At 44.8% G+C, this 15,210-nt stretch overlaps 1 long non-coding RNA gene across 5 annotated transcripts in view; it reads right to left on the reverse strand.

The window, feature by feature from the left end:
* Window positions 1-13,377, reverse strand: part of LOC109500802 — a 66,083-nt gene extending 52,706 nt beyond the window's left edge. For 2 of the 5 annotated variants that reach the window (XR_006599506.1, XR_006599505.1), the window contains exons 1-3: window positions 12,874-13,376; window positions 11,263-11,348; window positions 1,049-1,123 (exon numbers count right to left, since the gene is read on the reverse strand). This is a non-coding gene — a long non-coding RNA (uncharacterized LOC109500802). Of the gene's footprint in view, window positions 1-1,048; window positions 1,124-11,262; window positions 11,349-12,873 lie in introns of all 5 variants that reach the window. The other 3 variants (XR_006599507.1, XR_006599509.1, XR_006599508.1) reach the window with 3 other exon arrangements.
* Between the last annotated feature and the right edge of the window lie 1,833 nt (window positions 13,378-15,210).

Below are 15,210 nucleotides of genomic sequence, written 5' to 3' on the forward strand. Positions count from 1 at the left end.
ACAGAAGTGGAAGAGTGCCAAAAATAATCTTAGCTGCTTGAGCATTTTGCTTTAAATCAACCTTTAGTTCTTTAGGAGACTTTATTAATGATGGCAGTAGTAGTCATTTGCTCTAAATAATTTGTTCTAAACGAGCCTGTAGTTTCTTAGGAAATAGTAGTAGCAGCAACAGAAGCTTCAACAGCAAACACTTGGCCCTTCCAACCTATGAAGCCCTGTGTTATGTACGATTACTCTTTGAATGCTCACAATAACTCAAAGAAGTAGATACCATTCCTAACCAATTTACAAATGAAGAAACCATGACTCTGAGGGCTTGAATAACGTGCCTCAAGTGCTGTGAGTAGGAGCAGCAGGTCCAGAATTCAAGCCGGCTCTGGATCTGAGGTTTAACCAACACCCTCTACTGTTTCTGGACCCCTGAGGTCAGAGACCGCTGACAGTCTGAGAGGTGGCCTCACTCTGGCTACATACTGCACATTAGAGCCCCCCTCCTCTCAAAATACGACGTGGTTGGAGAGAAGATACGGGACTTTCTAAGGAAAGCAGCTCCTTAAGTGCAGAGAATAATAAAGGTTTTAATGATCAATGATTATTACCCACGTAACAATTACCCGGAAAACAATCCTCCAGTTCTCTTGGAAAACTGAAGGTGGTTTCCCCTGTGATGATACACAGTCATTGACTTCTTGGGGAAAACCTGAACAAAGAGATCACCCTAAAAGTCCACAGAGTACGGATTGTAAAGGGGTGTGAAGGCAAACTCTCCCGGGGAACAAAGGAAAGTCCTGGTTCCGCTCTCAAATGTCCATCTTCTGCATAGACCCCAGGTCCCCAGGCTGGCTTCCTCCCGCTTGACATGAAACGCTACATATGGTCTTTGTTCCAATATCTCCTCTTCCTCCTAGTCCCTCCCCCCTCCCACATCCCAGCCCTCTCCTGTTTGGAGATGTAGGAGAGGAATGCATTTGAAGCAGTCTAGCACCACTCTAACATATAATCACATATAATCACACATCCAGGAACAACGTCTCATACTTGTAATTACCTTTCTTCAGAGGATCTCAAAGCACTTTTCAGACAGTGATTAATCACCTCTTCTTGGGTATTTTCCTCCTAAGAGCTGAAAAGAGAAACACAACAATTATATGTCTTGCCCTCTAAACTACCACCAACATTTCTTTTGAAACCACACCACATGTATGCACGTGTGGGGACTGAGGGGGCCAGGGAAGAGAGAGGGAGAGGGAGAGAGAGAGGTTTCAATGGTGACAAAGCAGTGGAATTCACATCCTGTCCTATGCTCGCAGCGGGGGTGGGGCCCATGTCATCTGTATGCCATAAGTGCTAATAATCACGTAAAGTTTTCCTGCACATCATTAATGAAATGGAATCCATTTTCATTTGTGAAATTGCCTGCCTTTTATTCATTTATCTTCTCTAAGCCTCCCATATCCTGACTTAGCAAAACCACCCTTTTCTCATTTCCTAGCCCATTTTGTACTCTTGAAGTGCAGGGCTTCCTTCATAAAGAACTCTGCATTTCCAAATTGGGTGACATTGTTCTTAAAAGTTGGCTACATTCAAAATCAGCAAAATTTGTGTGGCCCTCGACAGTGAACTGCAAACTCATAGTAACCGTCTTAATGAATATGGATGATCTAAGAGGCTAACGTTTTTTTAATGTGTATTTATTTTTGAGAGAGAGAGAGAGACAGAGTGTGAGCAGGGGAGGGGCAGAGATACAGAGGGAGACACAGAATCCGAAGCGGGCTCCAGGCTCTGAGCTGTCAGCACAGAGCCTGATGTGGGGCTTAAACTCACAGCTGTAACCTGAGCCAAAGTCGGATGCTTAACTGACTGAGCCACCCAGGTGCCCCTAAGAGGCTTTTATGCTAACTCTTACTTAGCTTGCCCTACCTCTTTGGTTTTCTCTCCTATCTGCCAAAAAAAAGACCTGGGAGAAACCTGGGAGCCACTGGTGTCTCAATATTCATTCTGGCTTCCTTCTGGGAGCCCCGCCTCCAAACCCCACATGGCCCCAGTGGCTCAGCTTGGCCTGAGCCAGCCATTTCCAGCTGGTCCCTGAGAGGAGTATATCAACAGTGACCAAAGGGGACAGCTCCAGGCTGCAGAAGCCCACACACTGTGAACAGTAATTTCCAGCCTTTCCCAGCACAGAGAGACTGCAGTTGTAGCCTACCAGTCTCAGAATGTGCCTACTGGCCGGGAGTTTCCTAGCTTTTTGGTGGAGGTTTGTCATGTCTCTCTGGGGCCCGAGGATTGGCCTCCTCAGACAACCAAGCATTTGGTTAGTGTGAGGGGTAATCCAAATTATGATTAGAAACACATTACCCAGCTCAAGACTTATGTTTGGCCAGGAACAAAACCACATGCACAAATCCCTTATCACTTTCCAGGAAGAGGCCTCTCTTCAACTGGGATTGGGAACAACAGCCTTTTCTTGAACTTTTAATCTTTTCACATATTTCTAGATCCCTCCTTGAGGCACCAGCCTAGAGGCAGCTTCCAGCCAACCCCAGAGTGTTTGAGCACACTCAGCTGCCAGGGCAGCCAGGGTGTGTGTGCAAAGCATGGTCGTGAGCAATTGGAGGATCCAGAAAGGTAGATTTCTGATTTTCCAATCACTAGGATTTGGAATCAAATACAAAGTGAAATCTTCTCTGGTACAGAATTAAAACTTTTTAAGAATATTTCATTAACCACCCTTAGAAGAAAGTTGGTCAGCAATTTTTACCCACTCCCGGCTATGAGTACCCCCCCCCCCATCACTGTCACTGTCTCTCTCTCTCTCTCTCTCTCTCTCTCTCTCTCTCCCTCCCTCCCTCCCTCCCTCCCTCCCTTTCTCTCTCTCTCTGACACACACACACACACACACCCATCTTGGCAGCAGCTGTAGCCAGACAGTATCTTCATCCTGGATGCTTTCTTGATTCCCAACACACAGCTGCCGAGTTGGCCCTCACTCATGCTCTCCAGCTGTTGTTTGCAGAATTAGAAGCTGGACAACTGAGGGACAAGAGGCGAAGCTGAGCTAAGTGAAGGAGGATAAGGCTAATATGCCCTTTTCTTGGAATCTCAAAGATCCAAGGACTGTGTTGCAGGGATCAGGACGAGCCATCCCGGCACCAGAGACCATCCCTCCACCTGCTCTCACCCATACAACTGGAAACCCATGCTTTTCTTTAGGTGATTGAGGAAGCGAAACAACTTGCCCTTTCAACTACTATCCCTGTGATGACAGCTCCCACATCTTCATCTTCAGCTCTGACCACATTCTTGATCTCCAGATCTGAACTTCCAGTATCATATCCAGACTCATATCTGGCCAACCCGTCAAATGCAACATGATCTGTTGTGAAGATCCCCATTCTCAGCTTAGCAGACATCTCGTCTTCAGTTCCCCTACTCAGTGGTGTCCCTCCCTGACCCAGTATACATGGACTTGAAACCTTGGGTTACCTTCAAAACCATCTTCTTCTCTACTCCCCCATCATTCTACCTCTCAGATCTGCCCTCTTATTTTCATTTCTACAGAAATGATTCTCTCACCTAAATTACTGTATTACTCTGCCTCGTTTTTTGTCCTTTACCTAGGTATTTTTTCCTAAATAGCTCAAACTTTGTCCCCTTGCTTCCAAAACATCAATGGTTCTCCTTGACCTATGATGTTCCTGAACGAGCTTTTCAAGGACTGCCATAGCTTACCCACCATCTCACTTTTTTCTTCTCATCTGTCCTTGGATCCCTCCGTATCTTCCAGCCATTACAAATTACCTGTCTCCGCGGGGCATGGCAAACACACCTTGCTGTTGCTCAGGCTACTTCATCAGTATGGGGTCTCTTTCACTCCTTTCTCAATGATTAACACTGAATCTGGGATCAAATGCTGCCTCCTCACCCAGAAAACCTGTTTCTTCTTCATTCCCATGATACTTTTTTTTAGAGTAGTTCACATTTCATATATTCATCTTATGCCTTAGCCAGTCTATTCCCCTCATTCTTGTTTTTTTTTTTTTTTAAGTTTCTTTATTTACTTTGAGAGAGATAGAGAGTGAGACCATGAATGCACACAATGGGGGGGGGGGTGCAGAGAGAGAAGGAGACAGAATCCCAAGCAGGCTCTGTGCTGTCATCACAGAGCCCTACACAGGGCTTGATCCCACAAACAGTGAGATCATGACCCGAGCCAGAATCAAGAGTCCAACACTTAACCGACTGAACCGCCCAGGTGCCCCTATTCCCCTCATTCTATATACGAGAATACTGAGGCACAGTATCTGCATTTACTATTTGCTTGCTTGGGAAACAGTTGTGAATTAAAACCCATTCCTAGAAAGAACAGGCCAACCCAACAAGTGAAACCAAGATAGGATTCATTTGGGGGCAAACTGAAGGGGGGGAAATGTATTGAAAAAGGAATATATGAGAAGGGTGCTGGGAATGGGGAAAGGCAAAGGCAGACCACCCCCTTGCTCTGGCAGTGAGGAAAAGGGAGGAGATCCACCCCACCCCACATCTCCAGTTCCCTCAGGGATCCACCGCCTTCACCTATGGAAAGAACCTGATTAAGCAATGTCCCAATGACTGTACTGTAACAGAACAAACTGAACACTGCCTTGGGGTTAAGAGTTAAGAAACCAACCCCTGAAGTGAGCTCACTGAGCCAAGTACACAGAGCCTTTTCCCAGAGATTTCCTTCAATGTAGTAACTCGACACTAAATCTTCCTTTAGTGCTGATCACATATTTAAACTGCGGTTCTTCTACTTGAAATATTCTTAAAGAAAAAGCCCCAGGGGACTGTTGATGAGCGTAATTACAAAGAAAGCAGGCATCCCAAGCCAAAAGTTTCTTCGAAAACTTAGAAAATTTATCAGCCCTGCTGAAGTGACTAGAAAAGCTTGAAAAATTGGGGAAGGCAAGGAATTGTTATTATTTAAATTCGTTCAAATCTTGTTTGCGGAGCCCCAACCCTATTCACAGAAGCCACTAGATCTACCTGTCACACATCACACAAGCTAGATTGCAGTTATCTTCATCTTAGAAGCAAGGAAGCTGAGGCTCAGGAAGCAGGCATGTGAACTTACTTTGTCTTTTAGCTAGCTTCAATCTGTTCGAGGAGAGCCCACGGATAGCCAATTCCATTGTGTCCTCCTCGGTGTCAAAGAATAGTGTGTGTTCAATAAATACTTGCTGAGCCTCAAAATCAAGATTTCCCACCCTTTTGTGGAAGCCATACATTTGGTAATCTCCATCCTCCCTATCAATTGGGTGTCATCCCCCCTCGTCTTGGAGCCATCACATGACAGTCAGAAGAACTAGCCCCTCAGACTTGCCCCTCAAAGAGCAGGAAGCTACTCAAGGAGCACCTGCAGCTGCCTCTGAACACCGCGCCCTGCTGCCAGACCACGCCTCCCATGGCGCTCCCAGCCAATCAGTGAAGGCGACGGGGATTCGAAGCACGCTGTTCCATGGGGGAGAGGGGTCACTCCTCTGATGTCCAACTTTGGCTGGCCTCCCAGAACTTTCCCCAGGCTGCACCAGAATATATATGATGGTCCTCCCCACCTTCCTTTCTTCCCTTCTTCACTCTAGGATCATACTTGCTTCACAGTCTGATGACCCTCCCAACTTCCCTCCCTAATAAAATCCTGGCACGTTTAATCCTGTCTTGATGTCTGATTCTTGGAGGACTGGGGACTAACACATCCCAGTTTTTGCTCTAATAAATTGTTTATAATCCCCATTCACTTCAGAGTACTTGATGTGCACCTACTGTGTGTTACAAGACTGGTGCTGAACAACAATAGCATTATTCATGCCCTTAAGGAGCTGGTGGATTAATTAAATAATTACAAAAATTTAAAGTGGGGGGGAGCTATGATAAGATATAATAGGGGGAACGTGACCTAATCTATAGGATTGTGAGAGAATCCCCTAAAGAAGAGTGATTTCAGATGAGATCTGAAGGATGAGGAGGAGTTAAGAGGGCAAACATGTGGAGTATTTCAGGCTGATGGAACAGAAGGTACAAAGGCTGTGAGACGGGAGGAAGCTCTACAAACAAAAGGACACAAAGGCAGAGAATGCAAAGCAATGAAACTGGGGAGGAAGGCAGGGCCCATTTCAGAAGGCCTTGTGGGCCATCTTGGGAATTAGGAAGATTATTTATTTTTCTACCGTGTGGTTCTTTGAAAGCAAGTACTGTGTAATGGCCCTCTTTCCTAGGTTCAGTATAATACCCGGCACAAAGTAAATGCTCACTAAATATCTGTCGGATCAAAGTAATAGAAATCAATAAGGAAATAACTTAATTTTTGCATTATTATACCAACATCAAGGATGTAGCAGATTAGCCCAAAGTATCAACCAGGGAGAAGGTTCTGTATGCTGCTGACTGATTAAACTAATGATAATAACGACGATGATCATTCTTGAGCATTGAATTAATCCTTGAAGATGTGCATGCAGAGAGACACCACAGCAGTGGGCACTATGGTGAGTAGGAACGTGCTGGGGATCAGAACGCCTGGTTCAAATACTGGCATTCCCACCTCCTACCTGAGTGGCCTTGAGCAAGTTACCTAACATCACCACGTTTCAGTGTCCTCATGTGTAAGGCAGAGCTGATCACTCTACCTCCACTGGAGCGCTGGCAGGAAGACTGTGGGAAATCACTGTGTAAAGCACCCTTAGCAAGCTGCCTGGGGCATGGCATGTGTTTAATAAATGGTACCAATTGCTAATATTCTAACATGGTTCTCTCTCTGCCAAGATAAGAAAACATTAGCAGGGAGATTTCCCAAACCAGGGTGAATTGTCGTAAACCATATGTCATCAGAACTGCGTGGGATCACTTATGATGCAAGAGGCCAGCTTTGGGGACCAGCCGAGTGGGTTGAAAACCCTCAGGCCTGGCCAAGAGACCATGCCCAGACATGCACTTTACACACTTGGATTCCAAAACCCACACTAGTGCTTAAATATAGATCTGAACATCAGACCAGACAGTGAACCACTCATATGCAGATATATGTAGTACCCTAACTTGGCGGGCAGCAGCTGGGGAAAGGCCATGCTGCTTATAGGTGTTCTGTCCCGGAGGACAGAGGCTGTGCCTTTTGGCTTCGTTTCCGAACAGCAAAATGCAGCACCATGCGCAGATCTAGCTTAGCTCCTGCCTTTTGGATTTGTTTTTCTATGTTGGACATTGCAGTTAGAGCCAAGCTTAGGAGAAAATGCCTACGGAATCAAAAAGGATGAAAGGGAAAAACACCTGGCTCCCTCCCCAAGCACTGTCCCAGCTGGCTCTGGCTGCCTTGGAATGGGGCAGGGTGGCTGGGATGTAATTGCCCAGGCAGAGATATGAGGTATGCAGGCTACGTGCGCAAAAGCACACGCCGCCAGATCGGGAGGGACTCCACTTAGTGAGTGCCCATCTGATAACAACCTGAACCCTTAAGATGCCAGCTGCCAGCCAAGCTGGACGTGTCCGTACAGTGGCATCCAGAGGTCCAGGAGACACAACAAAGGGCCTGTTATTGACTCAGTCCTGTGTTAGCATGTCACCCTCATCAAAACAAGCCTTGGGCCGGGCTGGCAGAGAGGCCGTATCCAGGAATTCCAGGCTCTAGAACGGAGACTGTCCAATTCTAATGGGCACTCCGATGGGAATTTCAATGTCAGTGGTCAAACATGACCTCATTAGGATTTGGCACTTGGGTCCCTATCTCCCTCAGAGTGTTCTTTTCTACGCCTCCCATTGTTACCAGGACCCATGAGTGAGGGCTGTCTTGGTGTCCTTTCTTTAGGGCACAGCATCCATCAAGGCCTGAAACATTCCTTCTCCCCATTTCACTAGGACATAATAATATTCACTATGGCCAACACATGTTTACTACTTACATTGACCACTTACTGCTCTAAGTGCTTGACATAAATCTTAACTCATTTGCCTATCGCAGCAACCCTGTGAGCTGTGCACAAGTATCTTCCCACTTGACAGATGAGTAAACTGAGGCACCCAGAGATTAAATAATTTGCCCAAACTCACGTAGCTAGTAAAGTGGCAGAGCCAGGAAGCAAGTCCAGGTACTTTGCATCCAGAGTCCATGGTCTTATATATCATGTTATACTTCCTCCCTATCTGACCAATTTCTTACTGATTAAAAAACTTTAAAGGCATCATATTCCTAGGGCTGTTTTTCCAGAATGAAAAATTATAGGGGCTCCTGGGTGGGTCAGTCGGTTAACCGTCTGACTTCGGCTCAGGTCATGATCTCATGGTTCGTGGGTTCAAGTCCCACATCGGGCTCTGTGCTGATATCTCACAGCCTGGAGCCTGCTTCAGATTCTGTGTCTCCCTCTCTGCCCCTCGCCCACTCATGCTCTGTCTCTTTCTCTCTCAAAAATAAATGAACATTAAAAAAAATAATAAAAAAAAAAACTATACTCTAGTATAGAGCTAGGACTTCCTATTTTGGGTATAGCAGAATGGGGAAATGTTTATAAATGAAGAGAGGCTAGGAAGGAAGCTGTACTGCTTAAGAACTTGATTAATATTAATCATAATATTAATATTGAGAACTCTGGTATTTTTAGCCAAGTGAGTACTTGGGCAAAGCATCTCTCTGGGCACAAGTTCTGCCTTGGAGTTCAAGAGAGAAATACTTAGCCCAGTTGGGTGCATGGTTAGGAAAAGGAGTTACTGACTGCTGGTTTGTTTATGGCACTGCCTCCCCACAGGGAGAAATCACAATCTTGCAAATCTAAGCTTCACATCTAAATTGGTAAACCATTCCCAGGAATTCATCCCAGAAGGAACTCCTTGCAGCCATGGAAAGGAAGGAAGAGAGGGAACATTACTAAGCACTTACTCAGCTAGGATTTAATGCTCACAGAAAGTGTAGGACGTAGTGGTTATTTTCCCCATCTTGTGGCCCAGAGATCTTATCTATTCATCCAACGTTAAGTCCAGAATGCAAACCCCATTCCAAAGGAGGGAAGGACTCTGTGCCAGTTCAAGCCCTACTCTTCCAGGAACCTTCCCTGAGTCCTCAAACCCACATCAGCCCCTCTTGCTTGAAACACCTGTATAACTTGTAATCTTTGCCACAATCTAATATTTTCTTACATTGTTTCATACTGGACCAGTCTTGTTAGCCAAACAGATTATACATTTTCAGGGGCAATGGATGTGGGTTGAATTTTATTTCAGGCCATCCCTGACTATTTCAGGGCAGGAAACTGGGAGAAGTAAAGACCTAGAACCACAGCCTGGTCTCCCTGATCGAGGGAGTCAGTCACTTCCGCCCCAGAAGGGGCCAGCTTGGCTTTACAAATTACTATAGCATCGTCTGGTAGCTGGTAACAGCCTTCATGTTACTCTTGTCCTTTAAAACTCTTTGCAGTTGGGTCCAGACCTTGCGAAGCATCCCTGAATGTAAGTAACTATGACCGCACTGTCACTGACTTGGATTTGGCACAGGAGAAAATGTAGCCGAGTTTTCCAGCTTGCTTCTGCTTTACGATGCAGCCCACCATGCTGCAGGCCCCTCTTTCTGGCGTACCACCAACCAACATGAGACTAAGGTCTAATCTCAACGTTTCCTGAGACCCAACACTTTGGACTAGAAATAATGCATTGCCACACAGCAGGCACACTCAGACATGTCTGCGTCATCACCAAGGCAAAGCTAACATATATTTCAGGAGAATTTACAAGGCAGAAAGCACCCTCTAATTTAACAAAAAAACAAGAGGGCTGGGTGTTTCCTTTCTTTCCCAAAGCTAAGACACAAAAGCTTTTCTCACATTAAAGAGCCGGAACCCACCCAACCTGATTCTCTCCTCTCAGTCAAGGAGCACATCATTGTCAGCAACAGTGACGGAAGGCATACTGAGTCATGTAAGAGAGGCAGTGAGACAAAGGTATCATCTTCATCCTACCACCTCTCCAGGATATGGGATAGCAAAGGGGTTGTCGGTTGACTGCTTCAAAGGCCAGCAGGTCAATAGTCTATTTCATGTCCCCTGGGAAACTGAGTATCACCTCATACCATGATTAACTACAAAAACAGAGCAGACACCAGCACAGACAGCTCTAAAATATGATGGTAAAGACTCCCCATTTTAAGATAGATAATGAAGCCATTTTACACTTAGCCTTTTTCTGATCCCACCTCTTTTCATTAAAGCTTTTCTGTCCCTCTCTGTCTTCTTTGGGGACGATTCCTCCAGTCAGTGATTCCACAAGAATATGTCAGTGTATCTACATGTATTACAGGGCAATGATTGACAGCCTCTCTCCTCCTCCTCCTGGGTTATATAAGCATCTTAAACGTAGGGAATTTTCTTGAGTGGGACTCACAATTTCAGCTCATTCCAGACTGCTGAGTGGTGAGCTCTGGTTCCCCTCAAATCCTTATTTCTCAGCTGCTTCCTCCACCTGCCCCTAAAGTCCATGATAAAGGACATTTGATAAGTCAGGAGTTCCAGGTGATAACCACAGCTTTTCCTGTCCCTCCTCTTATTGCAGTCCCCTCCAATTTTGTCTCAACTGTGGCTGTTCTTGGTGTAATGCTTCCCAGGGATGCGTGTGTAGCTTGGTCAAGGAGAAGGAACTACAGACAGAGGGAGACTCCTTGTCCTCCTCTTCCCTGGCACTGTCCACATCTCTCCCTCGCTCATCCACCACATCTTTGGAAGAAAGCTGTCCGGAACTGCCTTCTGGAGGCCATGGAACTAGCTCAGTTGTTCTCAAATAATCTGTAGTGAAGAGCCAGTTCATTTTCTTTGTAATTTCCAAACCATGATGAACTACAACTTTTGTAAAATAAAAATAAATTGCTAAAAAAAGAGTTTAAAGTAAAAGGCATGCAAAATATAAGCCCAACTTTTTTTATTAGATCCAACAGTTATAAAATTATGCTAGCATGTTCCTATAAAAGTTTCTAAACACTTGCTCTCAACTTCTTACCTTGTTCCCAGACCAGCACAGGTGTGAGTAGCCCTGCTCTAACTTGAGGGCTTTGCTACTCAACCACCTAAACCCTGAACCTCTTATCTATGCAAGGTGAGAGAAGAGCCAACACCTCAGCAGGTTATTGACATCCCACATCTATATATTCCAAGGTCTTATTCCCAATTCTTCCTTAGGTTCTAGAAATATCTCTAACAGAATAATGCTGACTTCCTCAGGAGATCTGTCTGCATTTCTTACTACTAATTTAGACCTTACCTAATCCTAAGGCACCTTGGAGAGCGATGAAGGAAATGTAGGAGAAGGAACAGGCAAACACTGGCAGGTCAATGTCTCAGGCCATCCTGTGTAGAACAAACCAATGGGTATTTTGAAGAGCATCTTCAAAACATGTGAAAGGTCTGAGAATGGTTATCATTGGTTCTGGGAAGTCACGGCCCACCCAGGCTTGCAGTAATGCCAGTGCCAGCTACACAAACAGTGGCTGTTTGTTCAAAAACCTGTCACTGGAGCTATGGTGGGGAGGGCGGGAGAGGGGGGCAGTCCCTAAATGGCTACAGACAGGAGAAGAGGGCAACCTTCTTTATAGCATTCTGGAGGGGCTGAGAATCACGTGGGAGGCAACAATGACCCAGTTTAAATACTTTCTTTACTTCCAGAAGAAGCAAAGAACTGTCAGTGTCCATCATAACAAAGGATTGACTGCACGTTAGGAACAAAATTGGGTATGATCCCCTTTTAGTAGGAGGAAGCTGGAAAGTGAGGTAGGAAATATAAGGTGGGGCAGAGGACTCCATTTCTTTGAAACAATTTTAAAAACACCTCTATTGGTGTATAAATGGCATCCAGTAAAATTTGCGTATTTACAATGTACAACTCGACAAGCTGTGACATACACACACACTTGTGAAGTCATCACCACAGTCATAACAATGAGCATACCCATCACATCCCAAAGTTTTCCGGTGTCCTTTTATAAAAAATCCCTGCCTCCTACTTATTCCCATCCCACCTACAAGGCAACCACTATCTGTCACTAGAAATTAGTTTGCGTTTTCTAGAATTTTATAGAAGTGTAATCATACAGTATACACTGATGTTTGCTCTGATTTCTTTCACCAGCAAAATTATTTTGAGATTCATTCAGGTTGTTGTATCTACCACTTTGTTCATTCTTTTTTACTGCCGAGTAGTCTTCCATCGAGAAACAATTCTACGTCACAAGCAAGGTTAGCCCATGACCAAGATTTTGAGGTGTTGAAGAAAATTTATGAAGATTTGGGCTTTCCCTTAAAGTGGAGCTTGCTGCTCCTATCTTGGGAAATAAACCACTTTTGCTTCAAAATTAAGGAAAATAACAAAAGAAAAATCAGGCATTTGAGATTCTTACATGATAAAAAGGATTTTGTAATATGCACGGTCTGTGGACTATGAGAAGTAAGAAGAAAGAACCTGAGACACCAGGGACCATTATTCCTATCCAAGATAATTCTCAGCCTTCTTGACTTTCAGTATTTGATTCAGTTTGTTTTTTCCCTGGTGGTAGGAAATGTTCTGGAGAGAATGTCCTCATCACAGTTGTGGCTTTGCTTTTGGAGTCACCAAACAGGAAGACTATTCTGCAATCACAATTAGAGTTACCCATTCATTCACCCACTGTACATTTCTTAGGTGTCTTCTGTATGCTGGGCATCATACTGGTGATATAGAGACATGCAAAAGACTTAAGAAAGACTTGGTTGCTGATTTCACAGAGCTGTACAGTGTGCAGGCTTCATGGATGATTATTTTATGACAGATTCCTTCACAACAAACAAGAGATCAGAGATGGCAAACGGGTCAACATCATGGGTGGGGTCAAGCTCTTACCGTCATGGAGACTAGAAGACAGGATTGAATGTGGGGACACCTGGGTGGTTCAGTCGGTCAAGCGTCTGACTCTTGATCTCAGCTCAGGTCTTAATCTCAGGGTCATGAGTTCAAGCCCCACAGGGGGCTCCATCCTGGGCATGAAGCCTACTTAAGAAAGAAAAAAAAATAAGGATTGAACATGGATGTGGTGGCAGAGGAAGGGTTCTGGTTCATAGACTATCAGGAAGTACAGTGTCCCATTGGCAGTGACAGAGAATTCAACCCCAGCTCCCCCATATGGGGTAGTGGGGAAGATAGGAAGATGTAGGGGATATAAGGAGCATGTTTCCTGTCCCCTCAAAATAGCCGTGGACATGAACATTGTGGTTTGCCCAACCAAAAAGGAGAGGAACCTATTTTTCTAAATAAGCAACAGTGTTCTAATAGAAGGTTTCATAAAAAAGCAGACTAGTATTTGCTCCCAATCCTTCTCCCATAGAGTTATACTGAAAAAACACAAGTGGAAAATAGTGGGATACAAAATTGAATGAGTAAGATGATGATTACAACAAATCAAATAACCAACCTATTCCTTGGAAGGGAGGGCTAGGGTGGGGAATGTCCAAAGAAAACACCAGAAAAGTTAAAAAACACTTGTTTGTGCCTTCAAATTTTCTTTAGTGAGTATTGTGCCATTGAATTTTTGAAGAACTACTTTGAAACACACTCTTCATGGAAAGTCATGGATTCTCAGCCAAGGGAAACCAAAGTCAGTAGTCTGAATATGCCTGCAGTCTGGAAAAAGGCCTGGCCACGGAGGGACTTCAAGGGAATCCAGTGACAGGAAGGGTGAGACCTTTCAGAAGGGTCTCTCTGCCAGCTGAAGGCTCCAAGGTAGTAGAGAGTGAAGAAGGGGAGCAATTGGAAGTGGGGACTGGAGTACAACTAGAGAGCCCTACAGAGGCAGGCATGAGCATATAGACAGTGTCAGAAGGGCCAGGACCAACGAGGCCAGGACCTGAGTGGGTGACCATGAGAAAGTAACTTCATTGAGCCTCAAGATCCTTGCCTATAAAATGAAAAAGCTGAGGCACCTGGATGGCTCTGTCAGTTGAGCATCTGAGTCTTGGTTTCGGCTCAGGTCACGATTTCACAGTTCATGGGTTTGAGCTCCATGTCAGGCTCTGCACTGACAGCACGAAATCTGCTTGAGATTCTCTCTCTCTCTGCTCCTCTCCCCCTCTCTCTCTCTCTCACACACACACACTCTCTCTCAAAATAAATAAATAAACTTTAAAAACAATGAAGAAGCAAAACCAGATAGTCTCTAACTTCCCTTCTAACTCTAAACATGTAGGAATCTGAACTGTAAGATTCATTTCAACACTTATCCATTGAAGACCCTGACTGTATATGAAGCACTGTGGGTCAACAAGCGCAACCATCCTCTTTGAGTTAGTTTACATCCATCAAAAACAATTAAACGCTTGTTACTAAGTGTACAGTGATGTATATTTTCTAGAAAAGGAGTTGAACAAAAGCAGTCATTTATTACAAAGCCTAAGACAGCCAATCCACCTCCTTTACAATGTGACAGTCCATCTGGTTAGGGACACAGAAAAAGGGATTTTCCAGGAGTCATAGAATGGAAATTGACCCATACCTCAACGGGGAGATGCCAAGGCATTAAGAACATGCCAGCTGCCCTTATGGGCACTGCTATTGGAAGAGGTGGTCCCAACATACTCCCAAAACTATCTCCACTTACCACTCTTGACCAAAGTTAGACATAAGTTGTTGTCTGTTGGTGAGGAATGTGAAAACTCACGCACAGATGGGTGGAGCAGGAAACGGAGGGAAGGTCAGAGAGAAAACAAAGGGGTTTCCTGTGATGAGTCACTGCCTTCTGGGAAACGATTTCAGAAGCCACCACAATATCCCCAGCACCTGTCCAAGGCTTGTATGCTTTACTGAAATAAAATGTGGCAAACGAAGCACCGGACCACATCTGAGAGCTGACAGGCCACATACAGGGCAGAAATCTGGGAAAGAGCCAGGCCAGCCACATGTGACAATTTGCACATCGCCTGCCAGAGTCTCCAAGTGGGGAGACTGTGGGTGGGCTGAAGATACTCAGTTCGAGTTCCCCTTTTCTTTAAATTGAGCAAACTTTATGCCATTCTTTCCTCCGATAGAAGGAAAGTCACAGCTTGGATTTTCAGATAAAGATTTTTCTTCTATTTTTTCCTACTGCCCTGTGATTAAGGTCAATGCAAATCAAAGTTTCCAAGTGTAAAAAGCTTGCTGAATTTCAAAAGAAAACAAATTTGACCCTAATTCTGGGAACAGGAATTG

The sequence above is a fragment of the Felis catus genome, chromosome B3, assembly GCF_018350175.1.
Source record: "Felis catus isolate Fca126 chromosome B3, F.catus_Fca126_mat1.0, whole genome shotgun sequence".
In the NCBI taxonomy this organism is placed as follows: domain Eukaryota; kingdom Metazoa; phylum Chordata; class Mammalia; order Carnivora; family Felidae; genus Felis; species Felis catus.